Source organism: Marmota flaviventris, chromosome 17 (assembly GCF_047511675.1).
Source record: "Marmota flaviventris isolate mMarFla1 chromosome 17, mMarFla1.hap1, whole genome shotgun sequence".
Lineage (NCBI taxonomy): Eukaryota > Metazoa > Chordata > Mammalia > Rodentia > Sciuridae > Marmota > Marmota flaviventris.
Genome location: NC_092514.1, coordinates 38760274 through 38786518, shown reverse-complemented (window position 1 = coordinate 38786518; position 26245 = coordinate 38760274). Strand labels below are relative to the sequence as shown.

At 47.6% G+C, this 26245-nt stretch overlaps 1 pseudogene; it reads left to right on the top strand.

The window, feature by feature from the left end:
* The first annotated feature begins 93 nt into the window (after window positions 1–93).
* LOC139702301 (protein unc-45 homolog B-like) lies at window positions 94–26044 on the top strand (annotated as a pseudogene).
* The last annotated feature ends 201 nt before the right edge of the window (window positions 26045–26245 follow it).

Below are 26245 nucleotides of genomic sequence, written 5' to 3'. Positions count from 1 at the left end.
GTGGTGACCTGGGGCCCTGGACCTCAGGCCAAGAGCCCTGCCCTGGGTCTGGAGTGAGGGGCTGACCAGATAGAGCTGCCCCTGTCCAGACAGATGGCCGAGGTGGAAGCGGCACAGCTGAAGGAGGAGGGGAACCGGCACTTCCAGTGCCAGGACTACAAGGCGGCGACGAAGAGCTACAGCCAGGCCCTGAAGCTGACCAAGGACAAGTCGCTGCTGGCCACGCTCTATCGGAATCGGGCAGCCTGTGGCCTGAAGATGGTCTGTGCAGAGTCTGGGGTGGGAGCTGGGCTGGGGGGTCTTGGGGCTGAGAGGCAGGGCTGGGAGATAGTCCCTTTCCTGATAGGAATTGGCCATCTCACCTGGACACCGTGGGGTGGAGAAGGGTGCCTCTAACTGCCCAACCCAATTCTCTGGAGAGAGACTTTCACCCAATTCACTATCAGCCTAACGCCAGGGGCTTTTCAGATGCAATTTCATGGCGACTTGAGAACAGCCCTCTGAGGTAGCTGTTGCTATCGTCTCCACGTTGCAGACATGAAACTCAGGGCTCAGGGGGCTTCATGAATTTGTCCTAGCTCTCCCAGGTGGTCAAAGAGCTCAGATTCAAATTTGAGTTTGCCTGATGCCAAAGCCCGTCCACTTTCCCCATGCCTGGGGCTGCCCAGCAAAACTTCCCTTCTGTCTCTGTCAGGACACTCTCTGGTGGTCTTTGTTTTGGGCCCCCATCAATTGTCTCCTTCCCCTCCCCCATTTCTCAGGAGAGCTACGTCCAAGCAGCTTCAGATGCCTCAAGAGGTGAGTCCCCCTACCCCTGACTCTGCCTCTCTCACCATGGTCTGTACTGGGTTTTGATTTGGTTACAGTTTTTTCTTTTTCTTTTTTTTTTCCTTGAAGAAACAGTGATAGTCTAGAGTGAGTTCAGAAGTGATAGAACTAGTCAGGCATGGTTGCGCACGTCTGCTTGGGAGGCCGAGGCAAGAGGATTACGAGTTCAAAGCCAGCCTCAGCAACGGTGAGGTGCTAAGCAGCTCAGGGAGACCCTGTCTCTAAATAAGATTCAAAACAGGGCTGGGGATGTGGCTCAGTGTTCGAATGCCCCTGAGTTCATTCCCTGGTATCAAAAAAAAAAAAAAAAAGAAAAAAGAAAGAAAGAAAGAAAGAGAAGAAAACAATAAAAGATCTGGGGGTGTAGCTCAGGGGTAGAGCACCCCTGGATTCAATCTCCAGTAATACACTCACACATACATACATTCACACACGCACAAAGGGAAAGAGGGAACCAACCGGAAACAATTGAAGGAAGCAGCAATATTTAGCCCCAGGAAGGCAACTCCCAGGTGGACAGATAGGCTGCCTTCAAATACCTAAAGGTTGTCACAAGGAACCAGTGTTGGATTTCATCTCAGTGGTTCCAGAGCCAGACTTAGGATAAAAGGACAAAGTTAAAGTTAGTACATTTTGGGTAGGAAGAGGGAAGGGTTCTCTAACAGAGCTGCCTGGCTATCTTGAGAAGGAGGGAGCTCCCAGTTGCAGGAGATATGCAACCGCCAATCAGATGAACCCCGAGGAGCCTGTTGCATCAGGACCTGAATGAGATGACTCTTAAGCTCTCTTCCAGTCTTAAGACTCTGTGGATCTTACTGTCTCCCTAACAAAAAGATGGTATGGGACAGATAGTCCACATGGGTGGATAATCTCCAAGGAAGACAGGATTCTGCAGTTAGGGCTGGGGTGGAAGAGGTGGTCCGCAGCCTGGCGCCCTGAGACTCTGCCCTCTCCCCTCTCTAGCCATCGACATCAACTCCTCAGACATCAAGGCTATGTATCGGCGATGCCAGGCACTAGAGAACCTGGGAAAGTTGGACCAGGCCTTCAAGGATGTGCAGCGCTGTGCCACCCTTGAGCCACGAAACCAGAACTTCCAGGAGACGCTGAGGAGGCTCAACACCAGCATCCAGGAGAAGGTAGCCCTTACCTCTTCCCTCAAACCTGGGGTGCAAGGGAAGCAGGACCTCAGGACAGAGCCAGCCCTACCTCCATGCTTTGAGCTGGAGACAGCAAGGGGCACCGGCAGGCTCCACAGGACTGTTGAGCAGGAGCACCTACGTGTGCGTATTGTGATGCTGTCTGAGGACATAAGACAGCCAGGGCTAGAACAAGGGTCTTCTAAACTCTAGATGGAAGCTTTAAAAAAAAAAAAAAAACTATGATTACTTAGCATTTAAATGTCTAAGGGAATTGTTTATTCTAAAGTTGGGCTGATGTTTCCTTCTCTTCCAAGACTATTATGATGACCAAATGGGCTAAAGAATGGAAATAGATTGTGAGCATCAAGGGGCAAAGACTTAACTTTGTTCATCATTCTATCCCCAACTTCTAGAACAGTGCCTGGCACACAGTTGTTATTCAGTTAACTTTTGTTGGATGAATAAATGAATGTGCCAAGGGCCCAGAATAAACTTTTTAAATTTGTTCTTATTAGTTACGCAGGATGGTAAAATGTATTTTGACCTACATATATGGAGTATAGCTTCTCATTCTTCTGGTTGTACCTGATGTAGAATTACATTGGTCATGTGATCATATATGCCCATAGGATAGTAATGTCCGATTCATTCCACTATCTTTCCTTTTTCCATTCCCCCTCCATTCCCTTCATTCCCCTTTGTCTAATTCAGAATACTTCTTCTTCCCCGCACCTCCCCACCCCGTTCCTTTATTCTGAATTAGCACTGGCATATCAGAGAAAACATTTGGCCTTTGGTTTTTGGGGATTGGCTTATTTCCAGAATAAAATTTTAATATTTACTGAAAAGAATATATCGAAATAATGTGACCCAATTCTGCCTCCCTCATAAATACCTCCTCTCTCTTCAGCTCCGCGTTCAATTCTCCACAGACTCCAGGGTACAGAACATGTTTGAGATCCTCTTGGACCAAAACAGTGATGCTGATAAGCTAGAAAAGGTGAGTGACAGGCGGCGCCAGTCAGTCAGCAGAGGGCGCTCTCGGACCCGCGGCTCAGGCTGCTGGGTTTCTCAGGATCTCTGCACTTAAAGGCTGTTCAGGAGTAAAGGAGTGAGGGCGCTGGTCCTTGAAGAACGTGGGGGGGGGGGGGAAATTAGCCCAAAGTCAAGCACGTTAGAAAACAGTGCCTTAAATAGAGTGAATCAGTATGGAGAGTCATGCAGCAGGGTCAGATCCTGTCTTTAAGATTCTGATATTTTATTCATCAGAGTTTTTTTTTTTTTTTTTTTTTTTTCATTGATTTTGATTTTCAAGAACATTGCACAACCTATTATTTACCTGGATTACTAGCTTTGGGGTGCCTCTTTAAATTTTGCATCCAAAGGTAATGCCTCACTTGCTTCACTGTAATTTCAGAACTGAGAAACAATGAGAAGTTCAAATAATATTTTATTTCATTTAGAAATATTGAAAGTCATTCTGAAACATTAAAATATGTACTGGTACGGAGGGTTGTGGCTCTGTGGTAGAGCACTTGCCTAGCACGTGGGAGGCTCTGGATTCAATTCTCAACACCACATATAAATAAATGAATAAAATAAAGGTTCATCAACATCTAAAAATAAAAATAAAAAAAAAGTACTGATACATTTTAACCAAATGTGGTGCAGTATTTTTTTCATGTTTCCTTCTATTCCTCCTTTGGAAAAAGGAAATTGAACATTTGAGTGTTCTACATTCAAGAACTTGATAGACAGTGCCTGGGGGTGGGAGATGTTAGTTTTATAGTCAGAATATCCACATGATATGCAACTATCTTTTTTTCCCCCTGTATTGGAGATTGAACTCAGGGGTTCTCTACCACTGAGTTACATCTGTGGATCTTTTTATTTTATTGGAGAGGGGGTCTCTTTAAGATGTGCAAGCTGGCCTTGAATTTGTGATCCTCTTTGGCCTCTTGAGTAACTGGGATTACACGTGTGCATCACCACCTCCAGCTTGGAGTCTTTTTTTTTTTTTAAATATATATATATATATATATATATATATATATATATATATATATATATATTTAATTGCATATGGATACAATACCCCCATTTTTATTTATTTATTTATTTTTGATGTGGTGCTGAGGACCAAACCCAGTGCCCCACACATGCCAGCCAAGTGCTCTGCCACTGAGCTACAATCCCAGCCCTTGGAATCTTTTTTATCTATAATTTTACTAAATGTTTTTCTTGCTTTGGTTCCTGTTTCCTGTTTTTGTTTTTGTTTTGTTTGTTTTTTAAATCAGGGATTGAACCTAAGGGTTCTTAACTCCTGAACCACACTCCCAGCCCCTTTTTTAAAAAAATATTTTATTTAGATACAGGGTCTTGCTAAGTTGCTTAGAGCTTCGCTGAGATGCTGAGGCTGACTTTGAAGCCAAAATCCTCCTGCCTCTGCCTCCTGATTCACTGGGATGACAGGCATGCGTAACCATGCCCAGCTAGGTTTTTGTTTTCATTTTGTGGGTCCCCCCTCTTCTAGAGCTGGGCATCATAGCCAGGGCCTTGTGCATGCCAATATAGCTCAACCACTGAGCTATATTCCCAAAACTTATCTATAACTTTAATGGCTGCAATATATTTCATCAAGTTGGTGTTTATGCGGGTTACCTTGACTTCTTCTTCTTTTTTTAGATGTTGATGACCTTTGTTTTATTCATTTACTTATATGCAGTGCTGAGAACTGAACCCAGTACCTCACACATGCTAGGCAAGCGTTCTACCACTGAGCCACAACCTACCCTGACTTCTTTGGACTTTTGTTTTTGGGTTGTGTTTCCAGGAGCAGGATTATAAGAGAACACAATGTTCTGAGACCCACTGCTGGCACCAGGCCCTGTACTTGGTCCCTGAACAAAGCCTCAGCAATCATCCCTCCCTCTTGACCCTCCCTGTCTGTTCCTTCCCTCAGGCTGCCAACAACCTCATTGTGCTGGGCAGGGAGGATGCAGGGGCTGAGAGGATCTTCCAGAACAATGGAGTGGCCCTGCTGCTGCAGCTCCTGGACACTAAGAGGCCTGAGCTGGTGCTGGCTGCAGTGCGGACTCTGTCAGGCATGTGCAGTGGCCACTGAGCGAGGGTGAGGACTCTGGGACTGGTGTGCCCAGGGCAGATGGCTGCCAGTACAGGGACATGGAGGGTGACACATGCCCAGGGCTATGACTGGCATAAAGGGAACCTGATGAAAAGTCTAGAGCATTTTCCTGTCCGCCAACCTTGGTTATATGGTCCCTGTTTCAAAAGAGTGTTTCAGGCCTTTTCTGATTGAGCTGGAAAAGGGTTTCATAAAACAAAGGTATCAGGAGTGATTCAAAGGAAGGAGCTGAAGGCAAGGGTAGGCTACTTCAGATTTTTTAATACTGTCTTTGAACCCAATGTGTATTTTACACTCACACCACATCTCAATATGTCTTGCTATGTTGCAAGGGCTCTATATCCCTGTGTGATATGGGCCTGCTGTTTTGGGGGGTGCCCTTCTTAACCTCTGGAAAGAGGTTTCCCGGGATGTGAGTCTCATGAAAGCATGGCTGCCAGTGCTCATTTCCCTAGGGCATGGAGTGGGATGGGAGTGGATCTTACCCACCCCGTCATGTGCATGGTAGCCAGGAAGGACAGATGGTGCAGCTGACTGTGGTTCTTGCTGGGGGTCTAGGCCACGGCGATTCTGCATGCAGTTGGCATAGACCGGATCTGTGGCCTCATGTCTGTGGAGAACGAGGAGATGGCTCTGGCCGTCTGCAACCTGCTGCAGGCCATCATTGGGGAGGACAAGCGGGAGCATCGAGGGAAGGAAGAGGCCCTGGTTCTAGGTAGGAGATGTTTTCTTTGGTCTAAGTGATTTCAAAGGGACAGTCAGGCACCAGACTGGGCATTTCCTGTGTGTGGAGGTGGCCTGGTTATTTATTAATTTATCTATTTATTTATCGGTACTGGGAATTGAACCAGGGCACTTCACCGCTGATCTACATCCACAGCCCTTTTCATCTTTTAATTTGAGACAGGATCTCTCTTAGTTGATTAATTAAGGCCTTGTTACATTGATGAGGCTGGCCTTGAACTTGCAATTCTCCTGCCTCAGCATCTTGAATGGCTGGGATCACAGATCTGCCTCCACGCCCTTTTTATTTTTTAAGATAAGATCTTACTAAGTTGCTTGGCCCTGGTTTTATTTTTATATGTGTTTTCTGATTATAAAAAGCATGAGAGGCATAACAACAGTATTTACAGTAACCAAAAAGGTGGAAAATACACAAGTGTCAACAGGGCATGATGGTGCACACCTGTAATCCCAGCAACTTGGGAGGTGGAGGCAGGAGAATTGCAAGTTTGAGACCAGCTTCAGCAATTTAGTAAGATCCCTTTCTTAAAATAAAGAATAGAAAGGGCTGGGGATTAGGCTCAGTGGTAGAGCATCCCAGGGTTCAATTTCTAGTCTCATTAAAAAAAAAAATCTCTATTGTGGATGACTAGGGAAGCAAAATATGACATACACATGCCATGGAATATTATTCAACCTTAACAAGGAAGTCAGTTGTGACATGCTACAACACAGAGGAACCATGAAGGCATTATACTAATTGAAATAAGCCAGTTGCAAAAGGACAAATACCATGTGAATCCAGTTACAGGATGTACTGAAGTCAAATTCATAGAGACTGGAAGTAGAAAGTTGGTTGGAGGGACTGGGGAAGGGGCAACAAGGAGTTTAATGAATATAAAAGTTTCAGTTTTGTCAGGTGAAAAACTTTCTGTGGATGAATAATGGCGTTTGCCCAACAATGTGAATATAAAAGATGGCACTGGAGTGGGCTGGGGATATAGCTCAGTTGGTAGAATTCTTGCCTCATATGCACAAGGCCCTGGGTTCGATCCCCAGCACCACACACACACACACACACACACACACACACACACACACATATACACACACACATACAAATATGACTACTGAAGAGTACACTTAAAATAGTAAGTTTTATGTTATGTATATTTTATCCCAATTTAAAAGAGGCTTATTAGAGAAATTTGGGGAAATATAGAAATATGTAAGGATGAGAAAAAAATACCTGTTACTCATTCAGTAACCACTATTATCATCACCGTGTGTGTCTGTCCTGTTTCTATATATAAAGAATATAAAAATTCTTATAAATATCTATTTAACAAAATTGGAATTCTGCTTTGTATAGTTTCATGGTTTTATCTTCCTTTAGTATTATATTAATATCGCATACCATTTAAAATTCCTTTTTTTTTTTTGAATTGGGATTTAAACTCAGGTAAAGCTACCACTGATCTACATTACAGCCCTTTTTATTTTTATCTTATTTTTTATATTTATTTTTTAGTTCCAGGTGGACACAGTATCTTTATTTTATTTTTATGTAGTGCTGAGATTCGAACCCCGTGCCTCTTGCATGCTAGGTGAGCACGATACCACTTGAGCCACATCCCCAGTCCCCTTTTTATTTTTTAAGATAAGATCTCACTAAATTACTTGGGCCTTGCTAAGTTGCTGAGGTTGGCCTTGAACTTGGGATCCTCCTGCCTCAGCCTCTCAAGTCACTGGGATTACAGGTGTGCACCACCACGCCTGGGTTGGCATTTGCCTTTTAACGTCCACAGTGGGCAGGGAAGTCCTGGCATCACAGGCTGAGGCTGGAATTCAGGCTCCCAGGACATCTGAGTATGGGAGGGGGGAGTCTAAAGTCTGTAAGGAATATAAATTTCCTTTCTAGAAAGCATTTTATTAAATCACTTTATTAACAACTACATACAGTGTCCCTGGATCTCTGCCAGTCGTTGCCAGGAAGTGAAGAACTCTCTAAGAACCCGAGCTACTTAAGGGCTGTTGTGGAAAACAATGTTCAGAGTGGCTAAGAACCCTGGGGGTGTTGATGAGGGATTTCTTTATTTTTTGGGGGTGTGATATAGACAACATTATAGTCTCCTAGGACATTCACACATCCAGGAAGCAGTGGATTTCATATTTCCAGAGTCCTTCTAGAAGCTTCTACCATTCCTGATTTGATCTGAGACATTCTACTCCTTGCTATTGACCTCTATCCTCTTGTTTCTCAGACACCAAAAAGGACCTGAAGCAGATCACCAGTCACTTGCTTGACATGCTGGTGAGTAAGAAGGTGTCTGGCCAGGGCAGGGACCAGGCGCTGAACCTGCTCAATAAGAATGTTCCCAGGAAGGACCTCGCCATTCATGACAACTCCCGCACCATCTATGTGGTGGACAATGGTGAGGAGATGGGAGGGTCTGGGGCTCACATGGCCTTTTGGGTAGACACCAGAGCACCTGGCAGGCAGCAGAAAGTAGGAGAGGTTTTCTAGCAGATGGTGACTAAATTCATCAGATCCAGGTTCACCTCTCCCCTTAACCAGCTTCTTTAATTGCTCAGGAATCATATCTGTGGCTTTCTAACCTGCTCTCATTCTCTCATGGGTTATATGACATAGAGAGTATGCCTGGTTCTAAAAGGTTCAAGTCAACCTCTCTGGGGGTGAAATTTATCTTTCAATATTTCACTTCTCTTGTTTGATTTTCATAGATCTCAGTGAAGTGCACATGCAGTTGCTTAGACCTTACAGATCACAAGTCGCTGTAGTGCTTGAGGCTGGCCCTCTATGCTATTTTCCCCCAGTTCTGGTCTTCTCTGCATATATTTAAGTGGGACATCAGCAGTCACTTCTCTCTGCACTGGGATCTAGGGTCAACCACATGGTCTATAGGGTGGGACAAGGTGGGGAGCAATGTTTTTTATTCTGTTCTTTTGTTGAAGAGCACCAGAATGAATAGCACTAGGGTTACAATACAGTGGATTTAAAAATTCTGATACACTAATTCAAAGCTGCAGCGTTGAGCTCCATGTGTAATGCAAACTGGGGCGGAGCAAAGCTTCCCTTAGATCAAACCTGAAGTGAGCTCTTGGCCAGGGGAGGGGTGAAGACTGTCAAAGAGGTGTCTGGGGTTCTAATAGAAGAGGAATGAGGTGCTCAAGGCCCAGGCAGGATGGAAGCCAGGAGATGAGATTGGGGAGGTGATGGGAAGTGGAGCAGGTGTCTTTGGGAGCCAGGCTGGGTTGCTTCTTTGGGCCCCTTTCAGTCCTGCCAAGCACTTTTTTGTGTTTTGTTGTGACATAATAAATATATGTCATAAATAAACAGGTATAAATAAATAAACAGGCATCTGCACCTGTTTCCTAAACCAGTTGGAATCTTCAAAGTGATAAGTGTCCTCTTGTGCTAATGAGATGGCTAGTGGCTTGAGATCTGGATAGACTCAGGACAAGGAGCGCAGGTTGCCAGGGGAGCCAACTGTGTGATTAGAGGCTTGGGACTTTCTGTCCCATCCCTCAACTCCTATCCCACCTCTGACCTCTGCGAGGTGAGGGGAGAGGGCCAGAGGTGGAGTTAATCACTAATGACCAGTGACTTGACTGATCATGTCTACATCATGGAGCCCCCATATAAAAGGCTCTAACTGAAGGGTTCTGAGAGCTTCCAGCTTGGCGAAGACTTGGAGGTGCTGGGAGGGTAGTGCCCCTGGAGAGGGCTGGGGGGTGCCACACCCCTTCCCCAGACCTCCCCCTGTGTGTGTCTTCCATTTGGCTCTTCCTGATTGCAGCTTTCATAATAAAGCTGAAAATATAGTAGGCAAATTATTTTCCTGATTTCTGTGAGCTCTTCTAGTAAGTTTTAGAACTTAGGGAGGGGACTAAGTTATTTGTAGCCAGTTTGCACAGAAGTTGTGGGAAACCTGGAACAGCATCTGAAGTAGAGGCAGATCGTAGGCCTGAGCCCTCAGCCTCTGGGTCAGTGTTAACCCCAGGTAGAAAGTGTCCGAGTTGAACTGAGTTGTAGGACACCCAGCTCACATCAGATGTGAAGAACTAAGAGGAGTAATAGAGAGGACACTGAAGTTTTCCTTAAAGTGATAAAATACACAGAGCACAAAATTGCAGCTAAGTGTTTAAAATTCCTTCTTAACACTCAGAGTTTCATACTTCCCATATTTACCCTGTGTGTTCTTTCCACATCCATGTACCACCCAAGGGCTGGCCAACTCCCAGCCACCTCTAAAGCCTGACCCTGGGATCAAGCTGTCTGTTGTCTCAGAGGCAGCATAGCCTAGCGGTCAAAGGCGGGGATACTGTTTGACATCAGAGATCATGGGGAGAGCATCCTCTCTACATCTCTTGCCATGATTTTGGGTGACTGCCTTGGATTCTCTAAGTCTTGACTTTCTGCTCTGAAAGATCAGAATAATGATTCCTAACCAGGAGGTTTCAGTTAGGATAAAATCAGGCACACCTTGGCACACAGCAGATGCTCAAACTAACTTGCAAGTCTTCTTGAAGCTAATTGTCCCATCCGTGGTGTAACCACCCAGTATCATATCTTCCTTCGGTGTTGTATGTTGCTTTCCATACTGCTTTGAAGGCAGGACCTAAAGGTACACATTTAATCCTTCACTTATTCCACAACTACGTGACTATTAAACTAGTCTGATGGAGGAAGTCACTTAAGAATCTCTACCCAGGTGGGCACAGTGATGCACACCTGTATTTCCAGCAGCTTGGGAGGCTGAGACAGGGGTGTCACGAGTTCCAAGCCAGCTTCAGCAACAGTGAGATACTAAGCAACTCAGTGAGACCCTGTCTCTAAATAAAATACAAAATAGGGCTGGGGATGTGGCTCAGTGGTTGAGTACTTTTAAGTTCAATCCCTGGTACAAAAAAAAAAAAAAAATCTCCACCCAAAGATAATAATAAGAAGAAATACAGTATTGCCTAAATATATAATGGACTTTATTGAGTGACAATTATGTCTCAGATGGGCACCTGGCTATTTCTGCTTATTATTTTCTTATTGAGTCCTCAAGCTCTATAAGGTAGGTAGTATTATGTCCATTTTCACAATTTAAGAAACTGTGGCCTAGAGAAAAGAGAAGATAAAATAGTATGTGAGGAAGACTGCGTGTCTACTCACGGAATGTTAGCACTGGTAGAGTCCTCTGAGATCAACTCATCATGATTTTGAAAAGGTGAAAATGGAGGCCCACAGAGAATGGTGGATCACTCAAGGTAGGGGCAGAGCCAGGTGGAGGACCTGGGTCTCTTGTCCCCACTCCGGTGCCCTAGGCTCTCCTATCTAAAGGCAGGGTTGGAGCGAAGCTAGAGACAGGACATTGCTTAGTCAGGGGTATGTTCCTGAGGACAGAGCCCAGCAGGAATCTCACTCTTGCCCCTGTCCCCCTGCAGGCCTGAGGAAGATTCTGAAGGTAGTGGGGCAGGTTCCAGATCTGCCCTCCTGCCTGCCCCTGACCGACAACACCCGCATGCTGGCCTCCATCCTCATTAACAAGCTCTACGATGACCTGCGATGTGATCCGGAGCGCGATCATTTCCGAAAGATCTGTGAGGAGTATATCACGTGAGTCTCCTGGGTGGGTGGTTCTGGCTCAGGATCTCTCTTGAAGTTACAATCCTAAGTTGGCCTGGGCTGCAGCCATCCAAAGGCTTGACTGGACTTCCAAGATGGCGCACTCACCTGATTGGCATGCTGGTGCTGGCTGTTGGTGGGAGGCCTCAGTTCCTCCCCATGTGGACTTCTCCACAGGCTGAAGAGTCCTCACCATGGCAGCTGCTTCCCTGAGTGATGATCCAGGGTAGAGCAGGGAGGAGGGCAGTGTCTCTCACACACCAGCCTCAGCAGCTGCACACCATCACTCGCACGTTCTAGTCATTAGGAGCAAGTGCTCAATCTGGCCTTGACCCAGATTCAGTCCCAGGTTGTCGATTCTGCAAATCTTGCCACAAAATTGATACAGGTGAATTGAAATAGGTGGAAATCATTATGTAGAGCCTATATCTAGATTATATTAATAAATATAATAATTGTGACATTATAGTATTATTATTATATATTGCATAATGATATTATATACTATATTAAAGTTTTTATAGGTATTCTACATCTGGGACAATGCCACAAGATGGGTTAAGGGAAGAGAATTACATTCCACCTTTGGAAGGGAGGGGTGTCAGTATATTTCTGGAAACGGGTTGGGGACGTGGCTCCATGGTAGGGCGGCCTACCTAGTACGCATGAGGCCTTGGGTTCAATCCTCAGCACTGAAAACAAAAAACACTGGGCATATTTTAAACCCACCTCAGTCTCCTGTGGTTGGGAGGAACACCCATGGGCTGTTAGGCGGGAGGCCGGCTCTGGGGAGACTTTAAGAATGGGTGGCTTTAGAGACAGGTCGGGCCCTCTGAAGCTGAGTGTGCTGGGTCTTCTCCCTGCTGCTCCCTCATCTCAGATGCTCTATCTGGGTCTCTGTCTGTCCTTATGTGTCGTCTCCCTCCTCCTCCTACTGCCATGTGACCTTTGAACTGTTGCAGTGATTTTCCTGGTAAACTGCTCAGATTTCTGGGACATACCTGTGGCTCAGTCGTGGGGGTGTGGTCAGGAAGCCAGGACTGAGCCAGGTGAGGCTCAGGTGGTGAAGACGCTGCCTTTACTGTGCTTCTCCTTTCTCTCTTCCCAGGGTCTGCAAACTGTTTCTGTAAATGACCAGAGAAGAACAGACATATATTTCTCTTTTTAATTATTTTTAAAAATATTATTATTACTATTATTATTTTTGTAGCACTGGAGATGAAACCCAGGGGGGGCTCTACCATTAGTCTATATTTCCAGCCTGTTTTTATTTATTTTTTTAAATTTCCGTACAGCTAAGTCCCTGAGGCTGGTCTTGAACTTCCGTCCTCAGCCTCCCAAGTAGCTGGGATTATAGGCACTCACCTCCATGCCTGGCTTATCTATTTTTTTTTAAAATTTATTCTTTAATTATAGGTGGACACAATATTTTTATTTTAATTTTATGTGGTGCCTCACGCTTGCTAGGCGAGCACTCTATATCTCTGAGCCACAACCCCAGCCCTATCTATTAAAAAAAAAAAAAAAAAACCCTTTAAAATACAAAAATGCTTCTCTACCCCCTGGATCTGCCAGCCCCTGATCTCTCCTACGGCTTCTGCTGAACCCCGACTTTGGTTCTCTTAGAGCTCCTCACGGTGACCTTGGCTTTTCCTACAGAGCTTCAGCTTTTCCCACTCACTCCAGAGCCCCCCATGAGATCCCAAGTTGAGTTCCACCCCCTCACTTGACAGAGGAAGGGGCTGAGATGTGATGCCAAGCCATCCAGTGCACGGGCACCTTGCTAGGTCCTCTGGCCCCTGTGGCCGTGGGTGCCATCTGTCCCTCCAGATGCTGTGCTGTGCTGTGGACTCTGGGCTGGAGGCCCAGTCCCTCACACCAAGTTAAAATAGCTTTGCTGGTTGTCCAAACTCCAGAGTCTTCCCTGGCTGAGGCTTTGTGGTGATTGCATTGCAGCCTGATGCCTCCGTCTACCCAGTGCAGCTTCCTTAGTATGACTTCTACTATCCTCAGTTTACCGATCAAGAATCGGAAGCTCGAGAGGTTCAGCGAATTGCCCAATGTCACACAGCACACGAGTGGTAGAATCAGGATGCAAATCCAAATCTTTCTGCCTCCACATCTCACTCTTTCTATCCTCTTGGACCTGTTTCTTGATAATTCTCACCCTCTGTTTTAGGGGCAAGTTTGACCCCCAGGACATGGACAAGAATGTGAATGCCATTCAGACAGTGTCTGGGATCCTGCAGGGGCCCTTTGACCTGGGCAATCAGCTACTGGGAATGAAAGGCGTCATGGAGATGATGGTGGCGCTGTGTGGCTCAGAGCGCGAGGCTGACCAGCTGGTGGCCGTGGAGGCCCTCATCCACGCCTCCACCAAGCTCAGCCGCGCCACCTTCATCATCACCAATGGTGTGTCATTGCTCAAAAGCATCTACAAGACCACCAAGAATGAGAAGATCAAGATCCGCACACTGGTGGTGAGTAGGCTGGGCACCACCTGCCCAAGACCAGCCACCGTGCTGAGCATCGAGCACCCCAGGAGGAACGAGGGGTCTCTCCATTCTAGAGGAGAATGCAGAGCACCCCTATGGGCACCTGCAGAGCAAAGTGACATGGGGACAGAGATTCAGAATGGCGGGCCCTGCATTTAACCCTGGCCATGTTTTCCTTATGAGTTTTGTCCAGAAATCATTTTCAGAATGAACGCTAAAAAGCCAGTTTCCTCAACCAGCGTGTGTGTGGCAGTTAAGCCTGTTTCCTTTCTTCCATTTTCATTTTACTGAAATTACTTCCATGGGTCTCTTCTTTATCTTGTGAACAATTACACAAAAAATTGGAGTAATTTCTTATTCACATCAATTTTTTTTTAAACTGATCTTTGCCTCTGATGTAGTGACTTTCTTTATATGGAAGATTTTTTTTCCTACAAGAGTTTAATTTTCCCTGGGTTACATTTTGCACATTTGAATTGGTCCCTCATATGACATGACTTTCCTGCAGTTTTTTGTGCCCTAACTAGGCTGCCCACTGCAGTTGCACATGGTTACCATCCTCTCATGTGGATTTTTCAAACTACCTGTGAGGTTTTCTGGCCACAGGGACTTATTAGAGCAAGGCCTGTCCCCAAACCATGTCCCTGATCCCGCATGTGTCTGCCCATCCACAGGGCCTCTGCAAGCTCGGCTCTGCAGGGGGCACAGACTATGGTCTCAGGCAGTTTGCTGAAGGATCCACAGAGAAGCTGGCCAAGCAGTGTCACAAGTAAGAGGGTCATTTCCAGCCCCTCCTCATGGGCTTCTGTGTAGGGCCCTCTGGGCTGCACTCCGGTGGGTGGTGAAAGGCTCCTCACCTGCTCTCCATCACCCTGAGGTCGCTTCACTCTTTACTGGAGCCCTGTCACCTTCCCCAGCAGCTCTCCCTCCCCACTTCCAGGTGGCTGTGCAATGCAGCCATAGACACCCGCACCCGGCGCTGGGCGGTGGAGGGCCTGGCCTACCTCACCCTGGATGCTGATGTGAAGGACGACTTTGTCCAGGACATCCCGGCTCTGCAGGCCATGTTTGAGCTGGCGAAGGCAAGTGTGGCCCTGACCTCCAACGTCGGGGAAGGTCTACCGGATTCAGGGCCTTCCAGCCCTCCTGTAAATCTGGTGGGCCATTTCCCTCTTTCTGTCCCTCATCTTACCTGGCTGAAAGTGAATCCACGTGCCTTCCAGGCAGAGGGAGTATTAACAGGAAGATGGCATATTTGCCCATGGCCATGAGTGAGGAGGTCCCGAGGGACTTGGGGCAGTGCTTCACTCCCTCTGGAAGTGCGGGAAGGATTTCCAGTAGAGCCAGAGCAGAGCTCCAGCTCCCACCCAAGTGCCCACTCCAGGTAGTGGGATGTGAGTGCGCTGGGCTTTTGAAAGGCACCAAGCAAGGTGCTGGGTGAGAAGCCACTGGCCTACTGTTGTGGTGCTGCTGGGGGTTCAGGAGGCATTTCTGCCACCCTCTAAGAGCAGAGCCGGTTCCCCTCCTGTGCCACCTGTACTTCTCCAAGCCGAGCCCCACCAGCCACACTCCTTCCAAGCCAATTTGCTCACCATGTCAGGGAGCTGTCTTGGAAGCAGAGTCCGGTTCCAAAGTTCCTTTCTGCCTTCCCCCCTAACCCGGTGTCTGCAGACCAGTGACAAGACCATTCTGTACTCAGTGGCCACCACACTGGTGAACTGCACCAACAGCTATGATGTCAAGGAGGTCATCCCCGAGCTGGTGCAGCTGGCCAAGTTCTCCAAGCAGCACGTGCCTGAGGAGCACCCCAAGGTGGGTACAGGATGCCCCTGGAGGAGGGACTGTGCCCCCAGACCTCCCAAACAGGTGGAATGGGAAAACCTGGGGTGCAGGCAGCTGTGTGGAATGTGTTTGGGAGGATTTGGGATAAAATACTGATCAATTGAGGATGATAATGGTAAGTTTCTCCACCAGATGGCCCTCATGCTTTTCCTTTGTTTTCTGTCTTGGGAGAAAAAACAAGTTTTAGAGTTTAATTTGACACAGAGCCTGGATGAACATGGTTTTCATATGTGGAATCTAGAGAGGACTAAAAGGGGAAAAGTAGGTGGGACCTCATGAAAATAGGAGAGAGACAAGTAAGGAGAGGAAGGGGGCCCCGAGGAAGGAGGAGGGGAGGGCAAGGGAAGGTCCTGGGGATTGATTTTATGTTGTTGATTTCATAGATATGAGACAGCTTTATATCATACTTCCAAGACTTATAAAGATTTGATTTTCTGGGATATCTGGATTTGGGGATGGGTGTTTATGAATAATGAGAGGAGGGATGGGGTCAGCATGAGCCCAGGTGTCACAAATCTCCTTGGGAGCCTAATACAAGAATATGATTTACATGTTATTTGCATATAAATACATACAGAAATATTCCCAGCCAATAAAATAATTTAGATTTTTTAAATGATCAAGGTGATAATCCTAGGTTGCAAGACTGTTGTAGGAAGATAGCAGGAAACAGTTTTATTTGGCTGCAGCCAGGTTCAGAGGGCACAGCTTTTGCTGTAATCAATTAATTCCCTGAACCCTGAGTTCAGGTAGTTTTAGAATTTTATAACCAGAATGTAAAGGAACGGGCTCAGAAATTCACAGACTGCATAAGTTCACATAAAAGCAGCTTTTTCTTTCACTGTTCTGGGCAAGTTAACCCTTCAAGGACAACACCTGAGAAGGGGAGAACTTCTTCTCCCCTTTCTTTCCCCCCCCCTGCCAGCTGTTACCATGGAGCCCAATTGGAAACTTCTCTTATTTCAAAAACGTAGACATCTCTGTGAACTCAGCTCAAGGCCAGAGGCCTTGATAAAGAATTTGTCTTTTTTTTTTTTAAATCACACTTTGCAAACACACTTCTACAAACTACTACACTGGATACATATTTATGAAAAACAAGTAAAAGGGCATTCAGCACCTGGAGTGCTGATTTCTTCCTGGCCAGTGGCCAAGTATAATACAGCAACAGGAAAATAGGAAGTTTAACTACATTGAACTTTTTTTTTGTAGAGACTCCTTTGCTTATAGTCTTAAAATCAATTATGGTGAAGATTTCTGGAGAAGCTTCGGTAAGATTCTTTTTTTGTGGAGGAGGAGGTGCCACTACAAAACCAACAAAAGTGTGCAATAGAGAAAATAACCACTGCTCATAATGTGTCCCTATGGCCACCGTTGGCATTTTAGTATGTTGTGCTACCCACCAGATAAAACTGTGGTTTTTCTGTGCATCTTTTTTCTTTTTTTTTTTTTTAAATTAAACTCTATTTAAATTTTTATTGGCATGATATACATATACATAATAGTGGGGTTTTTTTTCTTCCTATAGTTATAATCAGAATGTAGTTATCATTTTGTCTGATTTTGGAAAGATAATTTGTTGGGGGGAAAGGAACACTCACACTGTGTGTGATTGTAAATGAGTACAATCACTGTGGAGATCAGTATGATGTTCCTTAAAAATCTAGGAATGGGACTACCATATGACCCAGTGAAACCATACTCTTGGGATACATGCATACCCAGGTTTATAGCAACACGATTCACAGTAGCCAAGTTATGGACCCAGCCTAGGTGTCTGTCAACAGATGAATGGATAAAGAAAATGTATATACATGCAAAGGAGTATCTTCAGCCATAAAGAAGAACAAAATCATGTCAATTACAGGAAAATGGATGGAACTTGAGAGCACTATGTTAATCAAAATAAGTCAAACTTATTTTGTCAAAGGTCATATGTTTTCTTTCATTTGTGGAAAGTAGAGAGAGAAAAAAAAGGAGGAAAAGGGGGGGATCTCATGAAAATAGAAGGGAGACTAGTAAGAGGAAGAAGGGGACCAGGAGGAAGAAGGAAGGGAGGGAAAAGGAAGGTTCTAGGGAACTAAATTGACCACATTATGCCATGCGCATGTATGAATGTGTCACAGTGAATCCCACTGTTCTGTATAATTGTAACACACCAAGAAAAATTAAAGCATATGGTGTGATGTGGGTTGGTTACATGACAATATTATGCCATTCTATATAAGAGACTTGAGAATAAGATACTTTGTGTATTTTGCACATGGCCTCCCATTCTCTGAACTGTTTTTAAAAGTTGCAGGTGCACTTCACCCAGGCAAGGGTGTACAGCGTGTTCTGCTGCTGTGAAGGTCCCCTGTGCCTAGAGGTGTCACATGATGTTCATCTCTTCCCCGCCAATCCCCATTCCAAGGACCAACCTGGGGTTGACTTTGGGTTTCCAGCAAAGCCCACTCCATGGCTGTCAGCTTCACCTGCTGTCCCCATTTACTCCTGTCTATATCCCCCTCCCCGTCCCCCAATGGAAAGCCAACCTTTTGCAAGAAAGTCACTGTATGTGTCATCTAGTGCTTGGGATCATCCCCTTTTCACTTCACTCCTCTGAGAAAGAGTTGAGTCTTTGACGTTGATTTTCTTACAGCATCAGCTCGGCAGGCTCTGTGCTGGGAGTAGGTTGGGCAAAGCAGAGAAGAACTTCTTACCTGATGGTCGTTGTTTCGGCAAAGGGAACCTAGAGAAGTGCGTTACTTCCTTTTGCTTCTCTAACACCTCACCACAAACACAGTGGCCTGAAAACCACATTTGTTATCTTACAGCTCTGGAGGCCGGAAGTCAGAGCATCTGTCCCCCTGGGCTGAAGTCCAGGGGTCTGCAGGGTTGGCTCCTTCTGGAGTCTCTAGGGGAGAATCTTATTCCTTGACTTTTTCAACTTCTAGAGGCCACCTACATTCTTTGGTTGGGACCTTGAATCATTTTAACCTTTCTGTTTTCACACCTCCTAGTATTAACCCTGAGCTTACTGTGCTGTGGTTGCATCATGATTATTTGGGGCCTACCTACATTATATAGGATTATCTCCCCTTCCCCAGTTCACTTGATCATCTTGGCAAAGTCCCTTTTGTCATGTGAGGTTACACATTCTCAGGTTCTAGGGATTGGGCTGTGGTCATCTGGGAGGGCCATTAGTGAGCCTACCCTAAGAAGTCAGAAACGTACCATCTGAAGTTCCAGTACAGATCTGCCTGGTGCCCAGGCCCCTTCTCCATTGCCAACTCTCCCATCCCCCAGGACAAGAAGGACTTTGTGGACATGCGGGTGAAGAGGCTCCTGAAGGCAGGTGTCATCTCCGCTCTCTCCTGCATGGTGAGAGCAGACAGTGCCATCCTCACTGACCAGACCAAGGAGCTGCTGGCCAGGTGCCACTGCAGGGGGCCAGGGGCTGGGCATGAGGGGACTGGAGGGCAGGAGGCTGGACAGGGAGATGGAAATGGTGGGGGCCTACATGAGGGACTGAGTGAGCCATTGGGTGTCCTAGAGACTGAAGGGGACCAACAATGAAAAGTGACATGATGGGGCAGATGTGACAGGTGGAAGCTTGTGTCAGAAGGTGTTCATTCTGGTTACCTTGTTCCCAGAGATCAAAGGCACAAAGTGCAGCCTACTGGGCATGATCAGGTCCAGTGCAACAGGTGCCCTGTGGGGAGACACAGCGGGTGGGGACATGAACAATGGCACCCAAGCAGCCAGACTGGAGGGCCAGGGCTCGGCAGCCAGGAAGGCCTGGTGGAGGTGACAGCTGAGCCCTGATGGAAGAAAAGGAGCCACTCTAATGTGGGGGAGGGAAAGGCTTCAGGCCTGGAAACAGCATCTGCAGAGACACCAAGGACAGAGGAGATTTCTCTAGAGCATGGAGGCCCAGGAGGGAATCTTGCTCACAGGGAATTAGGAGACCGTGGAGGTGGAGTTTCTCTTGGGTGGCGAGAGGCAGGGCACCAAGGAGCCCCTGGCAGTGCCCATAAGCAGGAGTGGGGTGGCTCTTTGCAGCCTTGCTTGGCCTCACTTTCTTCTGTGCCACTTAACATCATCACAGCATCTTCCCAAGGTGGCTCATCGTGCATTGTGGAGCAGGAGCACACGGGGTGCACTCTCCGGGCTTTCCCTGTTCACCCTGGGGCTTCCTGGGCTCTGGCTGCTGGTCTGCGATGGGAGAGGCTGCTGGCAGTTCAAATGCTCTCCTTTATCCTTGGCCCTGCAGGGTGTTCCTGGCGCTGTGTGACAACCCAAAGGACTGAGGCACCATTGTGGCTCAAGGTGGTGGCAAGGTAATGGGTCAGGATAAAGTCTTTGCTTTCCTAGAAGGTGATCTGCTTCACAGGAGCACACAAACTGTGCGTGTGTTTGTGTGTGTGTGTTCGTGTGTACTTGTGTGGGTGTGCTCATGTACCCCTAACCTGGCCCAAGAATCCCGTATCCCTAACCCAACCCAACCCAACCTCCTTGAATACAGCAACTCAGTTATTTGCACTGTCTGGGCTCATGGCCCCAAACCAATATCTGCTTGATTGGCTGGTGCCATGGATGTACTCGGGAATGTCTTTATCTTCCTTGCTATTGGAAGGAAGCCTGGTACAAAGATGGAGACTGTGGACTTTCCTGTAGACTAGAGTTGAGTCTTGCTGTGTAACCTGGGGCAGATACTTACTCTCACTGAGCCACAATTTCTTCCTCTGTAAAATGGAGGCAGGACCCACACACTCACATTTCAGAATGTCACCAGGATTACATAAAATACATGCAAAGCTCACAGTTGGTGCTCAATAAGTGTCTGCTGTTATGATTAGGTGTGGCTTAGACAGAAAGTAAGGAATCCATTTATTATTTCTCCAAAAATTGAAGGAACCTGTGGATGGGTGGGCAGAAGTGGGGTTGAAGACCTTGATGATTGGGACCCAGGGGAATGAATCTATGGCTGAGTAGTTGTTTTCCATGATGCTCAAGGGCTGATTATGTCGCAGAGTCTCCGTGAACCACTGATGGTTCACTGAGAGACAGACAGCAGCTGGGGTGGAAAGATGGGAGAGGGCTCTGGATCTGTGGCCTAGGTGACTGTGCCCTTTCTTGCAGGCCCTGATCCCGCTGGCTTTGGAGGGCACGGATGTGGGCAAGGTGAAGGCGGCCCATGCTCTGGCCAAGATCGCGGCTGTCTCTAACCCGGACATCGCCTTCCCTGGCGAGCGGGTGGGTATTTGGGATGAGTGGGGTGGGGCAGAGGGAGGAGTCTCCCCTGCTCTCATCACCCCAGCCTGGGAGAGAGACCTGGTGCTGTCTCAGGGCGGGTGATGATTCTCCTGGATGCCTGGCCTGGCTGTGCCTGTGACAAACAGGACTGTCCCCTCAGAAATGTTGCAAAGTAAAGGCAACATTCCTGCCTCTGAGGATCATTGTGCAGATGAGGTCCGACAATACAGGAAAGTGCTTTGGAAATTAAAGGCTGGCCACCTACAAATGCAGAGAATGGAGGGAGATGTGGCCCTCACCCCACCTGATCCGCGACCACTCCCCACAGGTCTATGAGGTGGTACGGCCCCTTGTGCGTCTCCTGGACACGCAGAGGGATGGGCTGCAGAACTACGAGGCTCTTCTGGGCCTCACAAACCTGTCTGGGCGGAGTGACAAACTCCGGTGACTGGGGTGAGGTGGAAAGGGCAGGGGTGGGGAGAGGTGCCCCAAAAAGTTGGGTTGGAATTTCACAGGTCATGTGCTCAAGCTGCTGTGATCAGAGGACAGCATCAGAGGCACTGGGTAGAAACCACAGCGGGAGGGGTTTGAGTGGGAGGAAGGAAAGACCACACAGAGACTGTGCGAAGCCCAAGGACTAGCAAAAGGGATCTCCAGTGGGGTGGCGTGTTCCTCCCAGGGCGCCGCCGTGCCCAGGATGCTAGGCCATTGAGTTTATACCCACTGGTGCCCCTCCTGGAGCCAGAAGCAGCAGGTTCCATGCCACCCAGCTGGCTGATGGTGTGGGAGGGACAACATTAGGATGGAGGAATGGCCCCGGTGTGGCCAAATCCCCACATGCTCACTACCAAGCACTCAGGGCCTCTCTTCCTTCACCCTCTCACCCCAGACAGAAGATCTTCAAGGAGAGGGCCTTGCCGGACATCGAGAACTACATGTTTGAGAATCATGACCAGCTGCGGCAGGCGGCCACAGAGTGCATGTGCAACATGGTGGTCAACAAGGAAGTGAGGACTGGGCTTGGGGCGGTGGGGGGAGACCCAGGCGGGGAGGGTCCAGCGAGCAGTCAGGCCTGGTGTGAGATCAGGGGCTCCTAGGATGAGACTAAACTAGCGTTTTGACCAGAGAACCCAGGAATATCTAAATCTTTCCTACATTACAGCCCCTCTCCCTGTAGACACCCTGAGAAAAACATATTCACAACATCCTGTTATTCCAGGCTGGGTTTTTCACTCCAAAGCTTGTGCGGGATGAGGTGCAAGGTACCATTTTCCCAATCTTCTTAGGCCTGAATATCATCATAGCAAAGCAGGATATGAAACCAGGGCCTATTAGCCATCCAGAGAGGACAGACATGGGACTTCATTGTGTAGCAAACCTGGAAGGCCCAGTCCTTGGGAGAATCATTCCAAGCTTTCCCAAGGGGAAATGAAGCAGGTTCCTTGGGCATCAGCCCCTCCAGCAGTGCTGCCTGCCTCTTTTGCTGGTGCCAAGTTGAATGCAGAGGTGGTGCAGCCTGCTGGGTGTTGGAGGGATCCCTTATTCTCTTTGACCTTTTAATTGGAGGAATTTCACCCAACCAATCAGGGAAGGCTTCCAGGGGGAGGCGGCATGGGCAAGCTGATGGAAGAAGGAGGAAAACTCCCAGGAATCCTGGGTCAGAGAACTTAGATGCAAGCCCCCTTCCTGCTTCCCCTGCCTCACCCCAGGAGGCACAGGTGGGGGGCATTTGTTTCTGAACCCTGCAGCTGCCTCCCACAGGTTCAGGAGAAGTTCCTGGCGGATGGGAATGACCGGCTGAAGCTGGTGGTCCTGCTCTGTGGGGAGGATGATGACAAGGTACAGAATGCGGCCGCTGGAGCCCTGGCCATGCTGACAGCAGCGCACAAGAAACTGTGCAGCAAGATGACCCAAGTGGTAAGTGTGGGTCCTGGGACAGGAAGAGGCTGGGCGTGCGCCAGAGAATCTCCCACGCTGTCCCAGATAATCCTCTGGGGAGGCCATTCCACAGGGCAATCCCTACCAGTCCCCATTTCTATTCCTCCTGCCTTAGGAGAGGAGGTCTGTATCCTTTGGCTTCTTCTGGTCATTGTGTGGACCTCCTGAATATGCTGGCTTAAATCCCCTCTGTGTAGTTTCATCCATTATCTTCCATGGTACATACAAGTCATTACTTAAGAACACAACAATACAGCTGGGCACCATGGTGCACACCTATAATTCCAGTGACCCAGGAGGCCTCAGCCTCCTGCCTCAGCAGGATGATCACAAGTTCAAGGTCAGCACTGGCAAATTTGTAAGACCCTGTCTCCAAATTAATAAAAATAAATGGACTGGCGGTATAGCTCAGCGTAGAGCACTCGCCCAGCATGCTTAAGGCCCTGGGTTAGATCCCCAGAACTGAAAAAAAAAAAAACAATAATACCAGCAATGCTCACTGCTGCTGGGCTCCTGAGCTCCCCAGAGAAGCATGGGAGTGGTTGGGCTGCTGCAGGGAGCTTATGGTTTGGTGAAAAGGCTGCAGGTTCCCTAAAGTGGCTATGATGAGCAGCTCCTAAGATGGGACTGGGGCCACCACAGCAGGTGTGATGGGACTGATGTGGACACAAAGATGGGTGCAAAATGCAGCTCTCCTTGTTTGACCAAACTGAGCCTGTGCACTCATGCCCGCTGGTGGTGAAAAACGTGAACGTCTCATGTCATGTGTACTCACGTCTGGGTGAGGCAGGCGTTTCAAATAGATGATTTAAGGTATGTGTGTATGTGTGTGTGTGCATGGGTGCAGGTGTGTGTGTGTGTCTGTGTGTTTCTCTATGTTCTAAAGGGCTTAAGCTCTGGTGGCACCAGAGGTTCTCTGCTGGAGGTAGCTCATTGGCATGGTCTTTGGGTTTCAGTCTCTTTCCCTACAGCAAACCTCTCAAAACTGTAATGTGTGTCAAAATCACCTGGAGAGCTTGTGAAAACAGTTTCCCCAGGTGTTCTGATTCAGTCGATTGGGGTTGGGAAGCTTCTGGTCTGTGGACCACACTTCAAAGCCATTGCATTAGAGAAGCTTCTGCTGGAACACCTGTGGAATACCCATGGATGCTGTCTGTCTCCTGGCACTTACTGTATGCCAGGTGTCACTCTGAGCCTTTACATAGATGCATCATTTATTCCTCCCAACAACTCTGTAATGTGAGTATTATTATTACCTTTAATTTCTGGACGAGGAAACTGAGGTACAGAACGTAATGAGCCCAAGAGCACAGTTAGTTAGGAAGGACTGGAGTCCTTCGGGATTGCCAGCCTACCCCTGGCACTTCTTCATTCTTCCCGAGGGGATCAGTATTCTTGGCCATCTTCTTGTCCCATCATGGACATGCTGGGGGACTCATGAGACTTCCCAGGCCCATCTTTGTTACAACTCTGGGGCCTATTGAATGCTGGGCATCTCTATGGTCTCACAGCAGCTGGGCTGTGCCCAGGGAAGCCAGGCTGCAGATCCTCCTGCCTGGGATTCTGATTGAATTTCTGTCATCCTTTCCTTTGATCCCCCAGCAACATCCCAGAGGGACCCATAAGCAGATGTTCATCAGCATAGAAACTGTCCTTGAACCTTCCACAGTTAGATGGTTTTCATTTTCTTTCCTGGGGCAGAAGACCTATTGTAGTGTGTCAAAAAGTGTGCTTAGAAGCTTGAAAGGCAGGTACTTGTCTTTTCCTCTCTCTGCCTCCATCTCCCTATCTGAGAGCAGCACATGCAGGAAGCAATCCCTGCAGACGAAGGGTGGATGAAGGCATGAGGGAGCCCAGATGAAAACCTCTGGATTGGTGTCAGGTCACCAGGGCTTGTTGAGCCCCTGTGCTAAGCTCTTTCCATGAATCATCTCATTACTCAGCGTGATGTTAGAGGAAGGTGGAGCAGAAGACAGGGGAGGCTCCTGAAGCTTAGAGAAGGTGAATAGCCTAACTGAGGCCATGTGGATGGTATAAATGCTGAGCTAGGACCAGAACACCAATTCTCTGACTGCAGAACCCATGCCAATGTGATGCCTATTCTGCTCTGCTGCCTGGGGTGTGTCTATTGAAGGCTAAAGGAATCAGTCTCCTGGTTCTACTCTACACTTTATCACTGTCTCCTAGGGTGATCAGAGTGGTCTAGAGTCCTGCTCCCCCATGCACAGTAATTGGACATCTTCATTACTGTGGATGGTGGATTGAGGAAGAATGGAGGAGAGGATTCACTCCAGACTCTGGTGTTGATTCTAGGCAAAGCCATGCCTCCCTGCATGGAGCTGTAGTGTGAAAGGCACTTGGCTTGGCAGAAGAAGGCATTGCCCATGAACACAGATTGAGAAATCTTATTTCTTTACTTTCTTTTTTTTTTTTTTTTTTTTTTTTTTTTTTTTTTTTTGTGGTGCTGGGAATTGAACCCAGGGCCTTGTGCTTGGAAGGCAAGCCCTTTACCAATGGAGCTATATCCCCAGCCCAAGAATTCTCATTTCTGACCACTCCACATCCCCATTCTGCTCAGACATGCAGTGGGCCTATCTCTTTACTCTCAAGTTGCTTAAGATGTGAATACATGGAGGATGTTAATCCTCTGTATTTCCAGATGTGTGGCCATAGCTAAGTTACTTGGCTGTAAGTGTGGCCAATGCTTTCTACTTGTCTTGTCCCCAAATCTCCTCTCTCTGTCTCCCTCCTGATTCCTCCTCGACTCCTTCCTTCCCTTTTCGGCCCTCTCCAGACATCCCAGTGGTTGGAGATCCTGCAGCGGCTTTGCCTGCATGACCAGCTGTCAGTCCAACACCGGAGCCTGGTCATTGCCTATAACCTGCTGGCAGCCGATGCTGAGCTGGCCAAGAAGCTGGTGGAGAGCGAGCTGCTGGAGATCCTGACCGTGGTGGGCAAACAGGAGCCGGACGAGAAGAAAGCAGCTGTGGTTCAGACGGCCTGGGAGTGTCTCATCAAGTGCATGGATTATGGCTTCATTAAGCCAGTGTCATAGACAAGGGCCTCCAGGGACACTGAGGCTGGTTCTGTATTGTGTCAAGTCCTGAGCTGGGTATTCCCAGACTGTCAGTTCATCTGGGGATCGTAGCAGTGACAATTAATTTTCAACATAATGGAAAATGTTTGTTTCCTGAGTTGTTCCCACTTGTCCTAAGAAAGTTTGGGTGTTTCTGGCTCTCTTGCTCCCTGCCTCCTT